This window comes from Coregonus lavaretus (assembly GCF_964263955.1).
Source record: "Coregonus lavaretus genome assembly, chromosome: 1".
NCBI lineage: Eukaryota > Metazoa > Chordata > Actinopteri > Salmoniformes > Salmonidae > Coregonus > Coregonus lavaretus.
This window is the reverse complement of record NC_139988.1, coordinates 64,046,717-64,065,049: the sequence shown is the minus strand read 5'-3', so window position 1 is coordinate 64,065,049 and position 18,333 is coordinate 64,046,717. Positions and strand designations below refer to the sequence as shown.

The following is an 18,333-nucleotide window of genomic DNA, read 5'->3' as shown; positions in this document are numbered from 1 at the left end:
AACTGCACCATTTTGTTTTCTCTCCGTTGCCCACGCACTTTCAACATTTAGATAATAAAGCATTTAACCTTTCCATTGTGTTAACGATGGATTGGTTGATTTCCAGTTTTTTCAAGATGATTAACGAGAAAAGTGGGAAATCCTGTAGACATAGTTTATTACAAAACCACTATGTCTAGTTGGCTAGTATAACTCTTCCTCTTCCTCTCTCAGCATCCTCTTGTTGCTTTCCACCTGTCTGTGCCCAGGGTTTTGAAAGGAGGCGTCTTGTGACTGGGTGGCAGTGCCCGCAGAGCCTGAGTGGTTAATTGAGCTATTACCAGGGCAGGCCTGTGACAGCGTGCCACCCTGTGCCAAGATGGGGGGTTCTCAGGGCAGCAGCCCAAGAAGAGGCCTTTCATGCCCCCGTAGCATGTCCAATCGCCAGGCCCCTCTGGCACAGAGAGGGGGCACTCACTGGCAGACCCAAAGGGCATTTCACTTGTAGACCCGCATTGCAAAAAGAGTGCACTTAACCTATGCACTTTTGAGTGCACTTTAAGTGACAGTATGTGAAAGGGGGAGGTACCGGCAGGTCCGCCAATGCACACTCACTTTGAGTGCACACTTTAAAAGAGCTATTTGGAAAAAGGGATTTTTCATCAATGGCCTGTTGAGAGTGTGAGATGTTGGAGGGAAACAGAATTTCTATATATTTTTTTTTTTGTAGCCTGTAGTTTATGATAGACTTTATTACCATTTTCAGCACCTTTCAGTTGACATTTGGAGTATGAAGCTTGACATCAGAGAGTGGGAGAGAAGTGGAAACAGAAAAAAAATGCACCCAAGCATTTTCTCCAGCATAGTTGTGTGTCCACTGTGTGTTTGTATGTGTGCGTGTGTGTGCTTGCGTGTGTTTGTGCACGCATATGTGTGTTCGTACGTTACATAATTATGTGTGTGTGTGTATGTGTGATAAATCAGGACGTGTGGGTTGGTTGAGTAGGGAGTGGGCTGATCAGAGAACAGGTGGAGGCTGGAGTAATCGTTTTTGGAGGAGGGAGGGACAGAGGGGTGTGGGGGAGGATCCTTCTCCGGCTGCGAGGGATCAGTTGCAGGATTGTAAACACACTGCTCCACCCCCAAACTGCTTCATTTGAAATGTTTGAGTCATGGGTGTGCTCTTACCCCCGCTTCCCTCTCCTCTTCTGGCTAGACTCCTTTGACAGATTTACAACTTTGGGGTCAAAGTTTTCCGACGGCAGCAAGTAAATCTAACACCACCCCCTCTCGGCTACTCCCCCACCTGATAAACAGACACATTCTGAGTAGGAACCTATTCCCCTGAATCCTTTCATGTCCAACGCAAAACCAGCAACCGGCCTCTTGGAGAAAAGGGGGCTGTGTGTGTGTACACGTGTGTGTGTGCACATACACACATTGTATGTGTGTTTCGGGAGGTATGTGTGTGCCATTGTGTGTGTGAGCCAGGGTAAGTGCCTTGCAGTTTTGTGGTTAGGGGGAAAGAATGCGGGACATTGTTTTTGAACCATAAAGACAGACGGTTCATGTTTCAAGCGTTCGGGGGTTGATGATTTTTCACTCCATCTCCCATCAGATTTTTATGTTTCGCTTTGTATGATATTCGCTCTTCTCCTCCCCCAGATGGATACGAGCGGGAGTATGCCTCATTCCAACAGGATACCATCATCTGTCTTCTCTCTCTCTCTCCTCCTCTCCCTCTCTCTCTCTCTCCATCTTTCTTTACCTCTCTCTCTCTCTCTCTCAATTCAATTTCAATTTCTCTCTCTCTCTCTCTCTCTCTCTCTCTCTCTCTCTCTCTCTCTCTCTCTCTCTCTCTCTCTCTCTCTCTCTCTCCTCCTCTCCCTCTCTCTCTCCATCTCTCTTTACCCCTCTCTCTCTCTCTCTCTACCTCTCTCTCTCTACCTCTCTCTTTCTCTCTCTCTCTCTCTCTCTCTCTCTCTCTCTCTCTCTCTCTCTCACTCTCGCTCACTCCATCTCCCATCAGATTTTTATGTTTCGCTTTGTGTGATATTCGCTTTTCTCCTCCCCCAGATGGATACGAGCGGAAGTATGCCTCATTCCAACAGCATACCATCATCTGTCTTCTCTCTCTCTCTCTCTCTCTCCTCCTCTCTCTCTCTCTCTCTCTCTCTCTCTCTCTCTCTCTCTCTCTCTCTCTCTCTCTCTCTCTCTCTCTCTCTCTCTCTCCTCTCCCTATAACATACATTTATTTTTATTTGCCTGCCTTTTATTGCTGTATCTGTGTCGAACATCCGTTGCTCTCAGCGAGAGATAGAGGAGAGTATTGAAGGCCTGTCACAGTGGGCCTGGGGCCATGGTAATGCCCTCCCTTACATAGTGATCTCCACTTATCTACTATACCACTGATGGTGGGGGTGATCAGCGTTAATGCCGACAAGCAATTTTGAATTTATCAGGCTTTCATAAACCCTCCAACTCCAACCAATAGATTCCATAACAGTGTTATGGGAAGAGAGTTTTCTACTAATAGTGACATAATTGTCAGAGTTTCTTATATCTTCCTTCACTAGCGCTGTCTAGCATTTGCATTGTCAGTGGGTCCATTCATGCATAGGCTATGTGTACTATAGATAGTGGTCTGTATAGTGCATACAGATATGCAGCATGTAGCCTAGCGGTTAAGGGTTTTGGGCCAGTAACCGAAAGGTTGCTGGTTTGAATCCCAGATCTGACTAGGTGAAAAATCTGCAAATGTGCCCTTGAGCAAGGCACTTAACCCTAATTGCTCCTGTAAGTCGCTCTGGATAAGAGCGTCTGCTAAAAAGTATCCTTTTTCGCCTGCGTTTTGATGCGTGGAGAGCAACGTGGCATCAAGCAGGTCCCGTGTGGCTCAGTTGGTAGAGCATGGCACTTGTCAGGGTTGTGGGTTCGATTCCCATGGGGGACAAGTACAAAAAAGTATGAAAATGTATGCACTCACTACTGTAAGTCGCTCTGGATAAGAGTGTCTGCTAAATGACTCAAATGTAAAAATGTAATTGCAAGTTTTTCTTCTAACATCCTTTGCCCTTGGCCTGGTTGTGGAAACTGTAAATATATCCACCATCATTCCTCAGCCGCTGTGAGCCTTGTAAATCTCATGCTGTTTTATTGAGTAAGGGGAGAGGATACATTACCTCACCAAAGCCCTCTATGGAGACAATCACTCAAGAGTGAGCTCTGCTTATTGTTACCATGAATGTATCTACGATTCACTGTAAGCCTTTTATGTTTCTGCTCACACACTGACATATACAGTGCATCTCTAACACACACACACACATGAACACACACTCACACACACACAGTCACGTGCTGTGGGATCAATGGAAATGAATGATCTGCTCTGGTGTTGGCAGCCCATTCCGATCAATGATCACTTGGCTGGTAGCCAAGGTTCTTCCTACTGATTCACAAAATGTACAGAAATGTGTGCCTTCCTTCCATGCCTGTTCTTGACTATTTGAATATGTGTCAGTGTTATAAAGTGTATATTTACTGTGATATATGCTATGAGTGGTGTATACAGTAAGCAATTCTCAAAAGTAAGCAATTTTCAAAAGAGCACGGTCTAAGTCATTGTCTTCTGACAGATGGTGTCATTCTAACTCAACCATGTTGCATTGCAGACGGGGTCATTGCGCTATCTGATGTAAGATAATGCAGTCTACGTATACTATTGATATATAATAATAATAATATGCCATTTAGCAGACGCTTTTATCCAAAGCGACTTACAGTCATGCGTGCATACATTTTTTTTTTGTGTATGGGTGGTCCCGGGGATCGAACCCACTACCTTGGCGTTACAAGCGCCGTGCTCTACCAGCTGAGCTACACTGTACACTGAGTGTACAAAACATTAAGAACACCTGCTCTTTCATTACATAGATTGACCAGGTGAATCCAGGTGAAAGTTTGTCAAGAACTGCAACGCTGCTACTACCATTCCCCGTTCAAAGGCACTTCAATATTTTGTCTTGCCCATTCACCCTCTGAATAGCACACATACACAATCCATGTCTCAATTGTCTCAAGGCTTAAAAATCCTTGTTTAACCTGTCTCCTCCCCTTCATCTACACTGATTGAAGTGGATTTAACAAGTGACATCAATAAGGGATCATAGCTTTCACCTGGATTCACCTGGTCAGTCTATGTCATGGAAAGAGCAGTTCTTAATGTTTTGTATACTCAGTGTATTTACAGTTTAACATGGCCCTCATAGCAATGACTAGTACATGACTCAGACTTTCCATCGTATTACAGAAGTGTGATCCTAGCATATAAACTCTTCTTCATTGTAAACAGTCTCCTCATCAGACACACCCACATATCTAACGCAACAGAGTCAAGCTGTTAGTGTATCGCAACCAGTGTGTTTTATAATATCCGAATAATGTTGAAATAGATGAAATATTACAACATTTCAGAAGATTCACCAAACAATGTCTATAGTTATTATCACAAGTTAAAGTCATGACCTTAAAAGTTAAAAAGACCTCTTCATAGAGGACCCTTGTCCTTGCCACAGAAGTGAGTGATTTGATGGAAGGAGAGACAGAATGACGGGGGTGGTGGGTACAGGAGAGAGGGGGAGGATTGAAAGGTAAAGACGGCCGGGGGTAGTTGGAGAGTGGTGCGGGTCAAGTCAAGCGTCTGACGTTCTCCAGAAGTCTTCTTATCTACAGATGTAGGATCTTAATTTAATCCCTCTTTTGTTGCTGAGAATTTTCCTGCACAGCAAGAAATGCAAACTTTTTGTGTATTCGAGGTTTAAAAAGGATTCTAAAGTTTGTAATTTCCACTTTAAAATGACAGACTTCATTTCCCCTAATGAAAAATTTATCAACCCCTACAACAAATGTCCATTAATTATAATCCACATAATAATTCACATTTTCTGTTGCTGCAGGATTATTTTCCTGCTGTAGCAAACTGGCTCAAATTAAGATCCTACATCTGTAGCCCTGCTTTTTACTGGAGCGAAAGATTGGGATGAACAGATCAGGGGTATGGGGGTTTAGGGGATTAACGAATGAACAAACCTGTTGTCCTCCTTCCTTCCCCCTCTCTCTTTCTTTATCTCTCTCTCTTTCTTTCTCTCTTGCCTCTCACTCCCTCTCTTTTCCTCCATGCACCCCACTATAGCTCAGAGTCCTCGTGTAACCTTTTGTCAATTATTGCCTGTCTTTTCTCAAGTTTTCTCAAACTTTGCATTAATGGATTAAAGATTTGGTTGGTGGTGCAGCCTCGAATATCCTCCCCCTTTCTCTACCTCCAACCCTGCTCTGGTCCAGTCCCGAGGGGGAACCCTGCCTAGTCCATCCGTCTGCTTTGATCGTTTATGGTTCCCTTGCTTCCAAATGTCACTCCACTGGTCCACGATTGGACGTAATTGCTAGGCGACTTTCCACTTCACCAGGCCTGTGTCCTTAAAACGAGGCTCTAAACAAGAGGGAAGCGAGAGAGCAACCAGAGATGGAAGTATAATGAGATGTGTTGATGGAGGGGTGGCAGATCGAGGTGGAGGGAAGGAGGAAAGGGAAGGGTGGGAATGGGAGGGAGTGTGGGAAGGAGGAAGGGAGGTGCAGAGGTTGATCCAAACTATGAGAGTTAGCTTGACCTTTGGGGATGAAGTTTGAGGTTAACTTTGCTTGATTTGCTCTGTGGTTTAATGCTGGACTGATGTGCATTCCTGAAACTCAGGCACTCACTGTCCAGAAATCTGAATTTGTGTTCCCTTGGATGATTCCCTAGAGGAGCTTCCCAACCCAAGAGGATACTGGGAGTTTGATTTCAGCTCACCTTACCCTCCTTCGACCACCACATCAGACAGACTGTCAAATCCTCATTCTTCCACCTCCGCAACATTGCCAAAGTCAGGTCCTAACTCTCCCGTCCTGCCGCTGAAACCCTCATCCATGCATTCATTAAATTGAATTGACAATACCACTTTGGAGAATAGGAATATACCAATCACCTTTAATGTGAATATGAATTTAATAAAAGATGAGTAACTCTTTCTAACTCTTCTCTTAATTCCCAATCTGAGAGTCCTAGTCTTCCTCAGTAACGCATTATGCCTCTCAATCTCCTCCGTTTCAGGTTGTCCTCTACCCCTCACAGCTTGACACTGTGATCAATAAGCAGTTCAAAGGGACAACATCACTGGGCTCTGCTTACCTAGTTCTACTGGGTGTTTTTACACTAAACTGTGGATGTCCATATGCTTGGAAAGGGCTAATCATAAGGACTATATGACAGCTTCATAAGCAATGCATACTGTAGCACTTTCATAAACTGTGAATCATGAAGGCAACTGGCTGCAAATTGGTTCGTAACCATTCCTTTACTGTCCATCTCTTGTAGTTGACATACTGACATGGATGTTTATGTGCTAATGAGAATATGATTGATTGCTTAAAAATGTATTGAGGAGTGGTCATTTGTAGGATCCCATGCACTAAAATGTAACTGAAGATATAGAGGATATTAGAATGTAAAGAAGAAAAAATGATTGTTTTGGGGCTATGGTGGCAAGGGATGTGGTCACAAAAGCACCAACGTGTGAAAAAAGAAGAATGGAAAATGTGCACACGGTACAATTAGTATTTTTCAACCTCTAATTCTCCTCTTACATGACCAAACGTCTTCTTCTCTTTCTTCTCAGCCGGCACGTCTCCTTCACTCATACTAATAAGTACAGTACATTTAGACTACCCAGTTTAGACAGCGTTGTCTGAGGCATGGTGTCAGAGAGATGTGTTTATGCTTTGTGTTGTCTGAGAAGACTGCTGCACTCTGTGGTGGGAGTGTGTGGCCTGTTCTATCAGAGTGCTGACACACAGCTTTAGTCGTCTGGCCTGACAAGGCAGATGTCTTCTGTCAGCGGCACCCTCTCTCTCTCTCTCTCTCTCTCTCTTTTTTTATTTTATTTCTTTCTCTTTCTCTCTCTCTCTCTCTCTCTCTCTCTCTCTCTCTCTCTTTTTTTTTTTTCTTTCTTTCTCTTTCTCTCTCTCTCTCTCTTTTTTTCTTTCTTTCTCCTCTCTCTCTCTCTTTTTTTCTTTCTTTCTCTTTCTCTCTCTCTCTCTCTCTTTTTTTTCTTTCTTTCGCTTTCTCTCTCTCTCTCTTTTTTCTTTCTTTCTCTTTCTCTCTCTCTCTCTCTCTTTTTTCTTTCTCTCTCTCTCTCTTTTTTTAAATTTATTTATTTCTCTCTCTCTCTCTCTCTCTCTCTCTCTCTTTATCTCTCTCTCTCTCGCTCTTTTTTTTTCTTTCTTTCTCTTTCTCTCTCTCTCTCTCTTTTTTTTCTTTCTCTTTCTCTCTCTCTCTCTCTCTCTTTAAGAGGTTCAAAATAATATGTGTGTGTGCACGCATGCATGCATGGACGTATGATTGTGCGTTCGCTCGTGTCTGTCTGTGTGTTACAGCACAGATGAAAGAAAAAAAGTACAAAGCTGGTGTGTTTTGGATTAATGAGTGGGATAAAGAAAATCAGCTCAGTTGCTAAGGTCCAATCCCCCCACCCTTTTATATCGCTCCACAGCTTCTCCTCCCTTTCTCTAACACTCCTCCCTTTTACAGGCTTCCATTTCCACTAAATTAGTGCCCAGGGTTTTAATTGCCGTTTATAAAGCTCAGTTATTGGTGCGAGAGTGTGTGTTTGTGTGATCTGGCATCCAACGAGCCTGGCTGGGCCTTGGGCTTCTCCCAGCTGCGGTTGTTCTTTCCTCCCCCCTCCTTTTAACACCAGAATGTTGTTGTGCCTAACCGTGCTGCTGTTTTTACAGAGAATTGGCCCTCCTCATACCCACGCCTGGCTGTGTGGCTCACATTGTAAGTGGTCCCTTTAAATCGTCCCTCCGTGTTAAAATTGCTGGGGCACGCGCCATCAGTGAGTCGAGAGCCTAGTTTGTTCCTCGGCTTTGGTTCCAATCATAATACAACTACAAGACGTCAGATACTCAGGTATGGCAGGTAGCGTAGCGGTTAAGAGCATTTGGTCAGTAACTGAAAGGTCGCTGGTTTGAATCCCTGAGCTGACTAGGTGAAAAATATGTTAAGGTGCCTTTGAGCAAGAGCTCCTGTAAGTTGCTGTGGATAAGGGTGTCTGCTAAATGACTAAAATGTAAATGTTATTGTATGTAAATGTCTATGTTATTCATCTTTCCAATGGCACGATGGACCTTCTCCCAAGACCTCTCTCTCGCTGCAGCATTCATAACACTGGCAATGATGCGACCGAGTGACGGAGGTGGAACCCATACTACTTTGTCTCTCTCTCTGTCTCTTTCCTCCCTCTCTTCCTACATCTCACCTTCTCTCTATCTTCCTCCATCTCTCTCATCGGGTTCTGGAGGCACCCTGGAGGCTAATTGAGCCTTAATTACATTTGTTGGAATTGATTTGTGATTTAGTCTTGCCTCTGTTGTTCCAGCTCATTGGCCCCCATAGAAATGTCATTAATGCACCATTATTTTCACAGACAGTCTAATTAAAGGGACATATTCTCTGGGTTTCCGCTGATGAGCTGGTGGGAAAGGGGGCATGTTGGCGACTGGCCCCCCAATGATCCAAAATGGCTTCCGCAACAGGGGGCACATGATCTGCACTGCAGGGTAAATCTTCTGCAGAGATAAGTCAATTTGGAAATGACTGTAGAATGAAGGCAGTGACATACGTAACTGGGGATGTAGTATGGATCAAATGTTAATGGCTTGATAGGAGATGAAGGGGCAAGATGATGTCAGAGACCTTTATGTATTCTGCTCTGTTCTTTATCATTTCACCTTCCTCTGTCAACGCCGAGCTACCGTGGTTTCACCTTGCTTGTCATCCCTGTCACTGTCAACTCCGTAACATGTCATCGTCAACCCCGTAACCCCACTGGGCCGTAGCTGCAGTAACCTTGGCTTGCTGACATTGCGTTGGAGGTCTGACAAAAATGTATTTGATCAAAAGTGCCTGGTTGGAAGTTCGAACCCAAAGTCTGGCACTTCAATGATCTTTCCCCCCTAAAATATATTGTAAAAGGCAGAAATTAGAAGGGATATACACTGAGTATACCAAACATAAGGAACACCTTCCTAATATTTAGTTGCATCCCCCCTCCCCCCCTTTCTCCCTCAGAACAGCCTCAATTCGTCAGAGCATGGACTCTACAAGGTGTCAAAAGCGTTCCACAGGGATGCTGGGCCATGTTGCCTCCAATGCTTCTCACAGTTGTGTCAAGTTGACTGGATGTCCTTTGGGTGGTGGACCATTCTTGATACAAATGGGAAACTGTTGAGTGTGAAAAACCCAGCAGCGTTGCAGTTCTTGACACAGACCGGTGCGCCTGGTACCTACTACCATACCCTGTTCAAAGTCACTTAAATATTTTGCCTTGCCCATTCACCCTCTGAATGGCACACATACACAATCCATGCCTCAATTGTCTCAAGGGTTAAAAATCCTTCTTTAATCTGTCTCCTCCCCTTCATCTACACTGATTGAAGTGCATTTAACAAGTGACATCAATAAGGGATCATAGCTTTCACCTGGATTCACCTGGTCAATCTATGCCATGGAAAGAGCAGGATGTTCTTAATGTGTTGTACACTCAGTGTATGTGGAAATGAAAGTCTCACCCCTCCAAACATTGACCTTAATCCCTTCTGGCCAGTAGCCCAGGCCCAATAGCTCATATTCCCTTAATGGGTCACCTGAGAAATACTGAGAGTATTATACTGCTAGTTGCTTTGCATCGCCGCCCATAGGAGTCAGATATGGTTGATTCCCCATCCCCTCCCATAAGACCAAAGCAGATTTGAGGCAGCGCTGGCAGTTATTTTGCTTGTTTTAAAACACTGGTCCATCCTAAGGGAGGGCTGTGGGAGGGGAGCAAAGGGGAGATTGGCGTTGTGGTGCATTCACATGTGGAGCACAAAGTAGCAGCATGTACTCTCTCTCTCTCTCTCTCTCTCTCTCTCTCTCTCTCTCTCTCTCTCTCTCTCTCTCTCTCTCTCTCTCTCTCTCTCTCTCTCTCTCTCTCTCTCTCTCTCTCTCTCTCTCTCTCTCTCTCTCTCTCTCTCTCTCTCTCTCTCTCTCTCTCTCTCTCTCTCTCTCTCTCTCTCTCTCTCTCTCTCTCTCTCTCTCTCTCTCTCTCTCTCTCTCTCTTTCCCTCAGCTAAGAGCCCCGAGCAGCAGCTCTCAGTCAGTCAGTCAGTCAGTCAGTCAGTCACTGACGTTTTTCCTGTGCTTTTTCGGTGTTGTCTGCATGTACTCTTTCTGTCTGTTACTATTGTGTATAATGGGCTTCAATTCAGAGTGCTGGCTGGCAGGCTGACGGGCGTGTTGAACAACTGCTTCACAGTTGGCTGAGGGAGGGAGGGACTGTCGGAGGGAGAAGGAGAGCAGGGAATGGGGTCACTTGAGTTTGTTGCTCATAGGATATCAATCAGCTCTGTGTCTCCACCCCCGGAGCAGTGGAGCTGTTCTGTTACCGCCCTCTTCTACCTCATAAAACCGCCATCTTTGGGAGCGTTATATCAACAATAACAGAGTCCGTAATAAAACTGCACAAGTAACTGTATTGTTTTGATCTAGGTTTATGTATGCTATATGGAAACAAAGATGATTTGAGTATTACTAAGCTTAAACCTTTCTTTCTTTTATATTGCATTTGCTGACTGTGATATCTCATATTGCATACGCTTCATGACAACATGAAGTTGTTGTAGGCCAGATAAAACCAGAGATGTTCCTATTTGTTGCAGGTTGCTTGGGAAACAAAGAAAAGAAAACAGCCGAGGACAGGAGTTCCAAGGAGACGGGGGAAAAAGTTACCATGTCAGGAAAACGGATCATCGCTCCGCAAAGGTGTTTTTCTAATCTTTGTCAACGCCGTGCTTTCGCTGAGTCATCTGGAAAAAGCTGGGCTTTTCAACATTCCGTAAAACTTGTGTAATGCAGCATAAGTGTACCTCATCTTTATCCTTACAGTCAATTACATTCAACCACACTTCAACAGGCTCCAATACTTTGAAAGTAACACAAATCGGCAGAGAGGGGCGATAAAGGTTTTGCAGGTTTTTGGATATTGCTCAAACCTTCTCCCGCGAAAGCCCTGTTAATATACGTTCTCCTCCGGCTCTGGCCAGGAAGGAAGGGGTTAAACCTGTCTGCGGACCACATCTGGGAATCATTTGAGACATTCCACAAGGCTTACCACATGTTCTTAGATGGACTAAATCCCGCGAAAGGCTCGGTTGTCAGTGGTTTGAAAATGTTTCTTTTTTTTGGGGGGAAAGAAAAAAGTGATTCCCAAAAATGCAACTTTATAATGGTGTTCTTTTTCGCAGGTGAGCCGAGATAGAGGTGTGGGTGGGTGATAGATAAGCATATATTCCTGTATGTGTGTGTTTGTATGTTTGTGTGTGTACTATGTTGCTGGCATGTTATGTGAACATGTTGAGAGTGAAACTGCTCCCCTAACAGCCGTTTTCAGCAAGGGAGGATTCTGGACCACAGTAACCAATTCCATGCCTCTAATATAATCTTGTCTGATTTTTCCTCTGATCCTCACAACCTACAACCATAAAGTGGACTGACACATAAAGTGGACTGACACATAAAGTGGACTGACACATAAAGTGGACTGACATGAAAGTTGTCTCCTTTTAACGCACGTGTACACATGCACTTATAAACAAAAGGGACACATATTCAGATGCTCCAATACATTCATCGACCATCTTATTTTAATGTATCCAGAAGGACTCTTGTGGGTACCAGCCTTGTCACAAAGAGCCTTGCCCGATGGTTTCACCATTACAGAGTGCTATGTCTATGGATGACAAGCTAATAAGGGGCCTAAAGCAGTGATGAATGGTTGGCTGCTGTGAGGTAGAGAAATTGGTTGAATCAGGGGCGGAGGGATATTAATGGTGAGGGAGTATGTGGGTCTTGATTGACCACAGAGCCTTGGCACGGCCCTGCCCTCACGTCTCCCTTCACAGCTTTCTCTCGCTGTAGGTCTGGGCCGTATTCATAAGACGTGTCAGAGTATGAGTGCTGATCTAGAATCAATTTTGCCTTTTGGAATATAATGTATAACATTACATGGACAAAGGGACCTGATTTTAGATCAGCATTCCATAAAGTGTCTCAGAGTGGAGTGGCAGTGCTGATCTAGGATCAGTTTTGCCTTTTACATTATAATGAATAAGAGGGGAGGAGACCTGATCCTAGATCAGCACTCTGAGACATTTTATGAATACCGGCCCTGGTCTTGAGGCAGATCTGAAACATTCTCCAAACCTACACCGAGCTGGCCTGCAAGGTGATAGCCTCTCATTATCATTGAAGTAGGCCACTTAGGCTCTCATGTGTCACATGGTGCATGGGGCATCTCACTCTATTTGTCCACTGACATTTGGAGACCCTGGAGATGTTGCTCTTGGGTGGGTGACACTCATGTGATGTGTGGGTGTCACATTGTCACCCTAGTCTCCCGCTCTGGCTGTGACTGGTGTGATGGCATGCGGCCCATGCTGTTGGTCAGCCACTGGAAATAGCCGGGCCAGTAAATGGTATCCTGCGTTTACAGGAGGTTGCGAGGTGGACTCAAACACCTGCTGGGGGCTTGACAGGTGCCTTGTTAAACTGAAACAGGAGAGACTATGGGACTTCTTCTTGAAAGCTGCTCCTAAGACTAGGTTGTCAGGGAGTATTTGGGACTATTTGTGCTAGCGCTGGCACTTCCCCTAAATAAAAATATGGAAAGCCGGGGGAACCAGGAGAGCCAAGGAGCAAATGTTTTTGTTGATCCATCCATTTTACAGGATCAGGATAGTACCGTGAAGTCTCTCTAAGCGCCATGCATGTCAGGCCTCTTAAAGGGGCTTATTCTTGATGCTAAAAGGATGAGCGTTTACAATGTGTAAGGGTAGTGAATGATGAATCGTGGCTAACCTTAAATAATTTCAGTCTGCCGCTTTAAAAAACGCAACCTCAGTGCTAGTCAGCAAAAATGTCATGCCAACCAAAGCCAAATATATAGGCTAAATGCATACATATGTCGACGTACATAAATCACAGTCAGCCTTTACTGACAGCTGTGTCACTCCTTGTCACATCAGGTGTGAGGTTTTAAAAAAAAGAAGCGGTTCACATTTGCAGCCTTTCAAATCAAATAAAATCAAATTGTATCGGTCACATACACATATTTAGCAGATATTAGCATGTCAAACCCTTGATTTCTCCCTTGTGCATATTAGGTTATTCAAAGCATTAAATGAAACGTGCGCTGCGTAACCCTTGACATCCCTGAGCCTAATTGATTTAGGTGTAAAGTGGATTATGCAAAGCATGCATAAAACATGCATGACATGGCACTGCACTATACACTATGCTTGACATATCTGCAGTTCTTCCATTAAGAGACAGTACAACACTCCTCCTAACATTAGAGGGTAAACCTGACTGCACGTCCAGGATGCAACTGTACTGAGGACACGCTGGGGGCCTTCCAACCAAACCTAGAGATAATGTCGAGGAAACACTATGGCTGCCAATAGAGTAAAGTCCCGCTGTCTGTCTGCAGGCAAATGGTAGTCTACTCTACATCTGTGCACACAAAGATATCACGCCAGGGCTCAATTTCACCTGCCACAAATCGTGTGAAAAGGCTTATCTCACACTCATATTCACTATTTTGACAGCAACCACTTCCACCAAAACCAGTGGCGGCTCCTGAAAAAATTCTCAGGAGGGGCAATTTTTCTGATGATTTAGGTGAGCTACACACATTTAAAAAAAGATATGTCCAGCAACAACATGAAGACAGGGGCAACATATAAGTCAATACCAGAAGCATTTATTGACTGATCTCAAAAGTGTTGGCTTACCAGGGTTGGTGGAGCCCTCAGTTTCATCTTTGCCTCGCAAAGCTAACTCAAACACTCCGCAAAACTTCACACACTGGATTAGCCGGCTGAGGATGTGGCGGTTCTTGCTAATGTCGTAGTAAATATATTTGTTATAGTGAATATGGAATATGATATGTTGAGTAAAATGTTGTGCTAAGATCTATTTAGGTCAGGAGCTGGTTATAAGTTCTGTTCCTATCCAATAACAATGGACAAAAGGGTCCTATCTTGTCAGCCTTGTCAGCAGGTGGCCAAGGACAACACCCACGCCATAGGCCTCTCAGTTCTTCCAACTCACGAGTTCTTGCTCTGAGGACACACACACACACAAACACACACACACACACATCATCACTGTTAAACACACACACACACATCATCACTGTTAAACACACACACACACACACACACAAAAATCCCCTCTCTTAGGCTGAACATTTGAAGACAGAGAACCCGACTCAGAGCCAATGCAACAGTGACAGTAGCCTGCAGGGGACCTCGCCCAACTCATCAGGACCAATCAGAAGATCAGAACTACTAGATTGAACCTACTTCATTTATTGCATAAAATGTCTGCACACAATGTTTCGGGGCTCTCTTCAGATAATAATAATAATAATAATAATAATAATAATATGCCATTCAGCAGACGCTTTTATCCAAAGCGACTTACAGTCATGCGTGCATACAGTTTTGTGTATGGGTGGTCCCGGGGATCGAACCCACTACCTTGGCGTTACAAGCACCATGCTCTACCAGCTGAGCTACAGAAAGTGGATACTCATGGATGCGCATTGCAATTGTAAAATGTCAACACAATTGGAGACACCACGTCATTTTTGGAGACATGTTATTGACAGTAAACTATTGTAGATGCGACTGCTAACTAACTAAAACATTTTAGCTGGCTAGCTAATCATCTTAGCTAAATGTGGGGCAAACAATTCAGTTATTTACCGTTAATTTGAGGGATTGGGGTGAAAGAAATCGAGTTACATAGTGATACTTTACGATATACTGTATTGACAATATCGCAATATTTTAGCGCTAGTTGGCTGTACCTGCACCAAAACACCATTATTGTTCCTTCATAGCTTGTTCTCAATCTTTTCACATTGGGAGCCAATTTGTTTTCAGCACTTTTATTTCCATGACTGATCAAAACTCGTTCTCATGGCTTTCTGATCCCTCTGCAACAGACATATGGTGCGCAATAAAATCACAGTATCGAATCGCAATACGTATAGAATCATGAGACTCGCAATGCTGATGCATATATCTTATCGTGAGGTTCCTGGCAATTCCCAGCCCAAGTTCATTTGCCACAACAAATCTCTTCGCTAGCAAACGCGATGTCTTCTCCAAAACGGCAATGTGTCTCCAGCAATGTTTACTTTTTTGACGTTCTATGGCATCTCCACTTTCCAAGCATATATGACCACATGTAATATTTTGGTAAGTGATGCAAATAGTGAACTATGTAGGGCCAGGATGTAAAATATATGTAGCTGCAGCAATTTCTCTTATCTGATATGGTAAGTAATGGGGCTTAATTTATAGCTCCCTAAGAGTTTGACGAACGGGTCCGTGAACGCGATTCCAGATATATTTACCTCTGAATAAACTGCCTTTATTACACCATATCCACATCCAGTAAACTTGTGATTATCAACACTAACCTCATCGTTGTGGCGGCGGACAGCTAGCCTGTATCCCTCGTCATCCAGTTGAGTGAGTGGCAATGTCTTTTTTCGTTCGTACCAATTTTTGGAAAATCCTCGGGTGTAGGACTTTCCGCCTTTAGTAGAAACCTGTTGAATTATTAAATTTGGTCTGGGAGGTCCTAATTGTTTCGTTGCCAATTTATCTTCATTTGTTCGACGACAAAAAGGAACTTCTTTCAAACAATCCACTCTTTTCTCAGTTACGTTCATGGTTACGTAACGTATGACGAAAGCGCGTAAGTGCAAGCCCACAGACACCCATTGAGATTGTATTGAAGGCTCTGAAATTTGAAAAAAATAGATTTTACATGGGAGTCTATGACAGAAGTTCTGGGCGATTTTCAATCTGACTGAAATCGCCCCAAAAGGGGGTGGAGCCATTTGAAGCACGACTTTAGCCTGATTCGACATTTAGTGGCAGTGTGGCACTGTGGCAGATCAGACGTATAGATTACAACACTGATAACTACTGTTGCCGTGATATAATTGATTAGAAAAAAAATCCCTTCCTTTTCCCGTTTGGCAGTGCGTCGCCCATATCGCCCTATTGAACAGGCCGTCCCTGACCAAAACATGCTTTGAGCATTTGAAGGCCTTTCACTCCGCTTCCACCCACGTCACCCCCAGCACAGCATTCCTCACTTGTGTGCTGATGTGTGACAGTTGACACAGCTCAGTGCCACTCAAGGCTTTGTTGCAGCAGCCTCAGAGGGATTGTTGGAAAAACATCCAGGGAAGACAGGGAATCCAGTGTAGCCTCCCGCCATACAAAGCTTGCAGGGAAAGAGACAGACAGTCAACTTTGAGGTGGGCTGCTTGCAATGGGAGAAACGTATAGTATCTCACTGACTATATTGTGTCCTAGTGTGACCAAAAACACAACAATCACTCATAGAAATTGTCTTATTTCTGGCAGTAGGTTTTGACGTGGAAAGCAACAAACAAACCTAAGGGCAGAAACGTGTGCTCTCTGTCCATTGTTCACGCAACAAAATAATGGTCAGCTGACTGTACCTAATTACATTCAATTACTGTCTTTGAACTATTAGAGTTGCCGTGTCAAGATTTATTGGGGAGCTGAGTTTCTAAACCATACTGTACTGTCTTTGGAAAAACTGTCAGAACATCTGGAGATAACAGGACATCCCCTTTCAGAGGAGCACCCCATAAAAGTAGAGGGGGCGGGGAAAGTGGGTTGTGTTGGATTTCACAGCCGGAGCACGTGACCTCAATGGCTGCGGCTGCGAAAGCCGTGCAGAACTTCTCTGCACACTGAAAGCCTTTCACAGACGAATTGCCGCAGGGTAGTTTGGCTCGACACCCGTTGCTATCCACCGTTGCTATCCACCGTTGCTAATTGTTTTACAGGTAACAACTTTGGAGAGAGTATCAAAATAATTATACGCGTCTCAACTTCCACCAACCACGGAATCAGGAGGAGGAGTCAACAGGTCAAAGGTATTTGACATTACATTTGTCGTTGGAGGTGGCGTATCTTGTCAACATTTGACAGTTTGCTGTACAGTGCAAGATTAACATTAGCTAATAGGTAAATGTCATGAATAATTGAAGTCCTTCAATACGAGGAGATTCTAACTTTCAGTTGCGCCATGCATTGCCAGTTTATTATGTGCACGAACCTTATACTGTACGATTTCGATATCATGCATACAGTTCGGCAGAGTGTTAGATGTTATGAATCTCGTGCTTGACAGTAGCTATCAACAAGCACGCCTTATCTAGTTTGATAATAAAACAGAGTTATTTGATTTGCTGTATTAATTTCCCATAATTGAAATAGAGCAAGCAAGCAACAAAATCTAAACGTTGTAATAAGGGGCAGCAAGCTAGCTATAGTTCGTTGGCTTGTCTTCTATCTGGATTTTGACAGGCTGACAGTTGTCTCGACATTTAACTACATCGCTACTCCATGTCGCAAGGTCAACCAATCAGCTTGCTAACGTTTTCACAGTATTTATTTACCATGTTATGAGACAAGTGTACCCACATAAACAAGATCTAACGTTAGTGGTTTTTAGCTGCAGTTTAGCGGGAGCTAGCCATTGAACGTCAAGACAATGGAATATTAATGTTGAACAATCCCAAAACTCTGTGCACAAACCTATTCCCAAGACAGTGTGCACAAAAGTATTTTGTTCTCTGCAAATAACTTAAATGTAAGTCACACTGTGAAACAGATGCCTCCCCCAATTTGTTTACACCTTTGATGCACCTTTGTCAAGATAATATGCCCACATTTGCAGCCTCCTCAGAGGAGCATCTGACAAAATTAAATGTCACGTTTATGTATGACATAATTATTAACATTGTGGCAATGTGTTTAGTCAAAGTCTAATGTAATTTCGAAATTGGACCAATTAGGATTTCCCCATAACAGTCAACTTTATTATTACCAATTTCTTGCGAATATTTTATTAAGCTTTTATTAAGCCCTTAATTTCTGCGTGATTAAAATCCATTGTTTCCTATGTAGATCTGTAATAACATTTTCATTGGGATTCGGTATGATTATGAGGTAGCCTTATCATGGTTTTATGATATCTTATGGTGCATGATTGATATATATTAATAATGCCCTCATATCGATTAGGATGGGAAATCTGCTGCTGATGGAGCTCAGGGGCTTGGCCTCTCTGAGCTGGATCTGTTTGAGCTGA

At 43.7% G+C, this 18,333-nt stretch overlaps 1 protein-coding gene across 2 annotated transcripts in view; it reads left to right on the top strand.

Annotated features, from left to right (window-relative positions):
• Positions 1 to 16,905: 16,905 nt before the first annotated feature.
• The window catches only part of LOC311130489 (retinoic acid receptor alpha-A), a 211,944-nt gene continuing 210,516 nt past the window's right edge, over positions 16,906 to 18,333 (top strand). For both annotated transcript variants that reach the window (XM_084163241.1, XM_084163239.1), the window contains exon 1: positions 16,906 to 17,113. The gene's annotated coding sequence lies outside the window, so the exon portion shown is untranslated. The remainder of the gene's footprint in view (positions 17,114 to 18,333) is intronic.